The following is a 1,198-nucleotide window of genomic DNA, read 5'->3' on the forward strand; positions in this document are numbered from 1 at the left end:
CCCCAGAATGGGCGTCTTGGCCCCAGGTGAGCTTCCTTACCCAGAGTTTGATGGGCGCTCCTAAGCTGGTGGGTCGGCAGGCCCCGGGCTCCACGGGTGGAGTCCCTGCCTCTTGCCAGCCGGGCCAATGGGAGGGAGAAGAGAGTGGCGGGCAGGCGGGCCAAGCCTGGGCGGGGAGTGGGAGACAAAAGGGAGCCAGAGAACAATCCCAGCCTTGTCCAGCCTCCAGGGAGCAGTGCGGGGTGGCCCAGCCCCATTAGCAGGCAGCTCACTCGGGCTCCAGCACACAGCCAGCCCCTCCAGCTTGACCCCACCCCACTGAGAGCAGACTGGCCGGAAGAGGCCAGGGCCCTAGCCAGGATGCAGCCAGGGTGGTGCAGAGCGCCCCCCTCAGACCAGGCTGCCCCACAGCTCCAGGGTTCCAGACTCTCCCAGGAGCTGAGGGTGGCTCTGCCTTAAGCTGGGCAGAGGAATCCAAACCCTGAATTTGAATTCTCCAAAACCTCTTCTCACTGTGCTTCGCTGCCTCTCAGCGGCTGGTGCTGGGCAGAATCCACAGCAAATGCATTTGGTAAATGTTGGTTCAACCACAAGGGGTTCACCAAGCTTCTCCACTCCCCAGACACACTTGAGGTGTCAGTCCTTGCGGAGGGATGGGGTTGAAGACTCAGAGGCTGGTTTCAAGGTTCACCCTCACCTCTCCTTTGAGGAAGTTTCTCCCTGATTCAGAGGACCCAGCTGAAAACTGCAAACCACCCCCAGGGAGCACTGTAGCCTTCAAAATAGTTGACCCTTGAACATAGGTTTGAACTGCATTTATATGCAGATTTCTTTCACTAAATATGTACTCAGTACTACATGGTCCCCAGTTCATTGAATCGTGGATGCGGAACTGCAGATACAGAGGGCGGACTGTAAAATCAAGTGCAGATTTTTTCTTGCATAGGGGTCAACGCCCTAAAACCTCATATTGTTCAGGATCATCTGTATATTGTTTTCACCTATCACCCTTGTGAAGGCAGCAGCTCAGTTCAATGAACTTCACATCTACCAAAACCATCTCTGGAGTTTGTGCTCCAACTGCTGGTATCTTGCTTCAACTGGGCCACCTCAAAGAAACCTTTGCAAACTGCCATTTCAGCATGTAATCTCCAATGTCCCAATAAAATTGTACAGAAAGGCACCAGGAGACAGGGAG

This window comes from Balaenoptera ricei, chromosome 1, assembly GCF_028023285.1.
Source record: "Balaenoptera ricei isolate mBalRic1 chromosome 1, mBalRic1.hap2, whole genome shotgun sequence".
NCBI classification, from domain to species: Eukaryota; Metazoa; Chordata; class Mammalia; order Artiodactyla; family Balaenopteridae; genus Balaenoptera; species Balaenoptera ricei.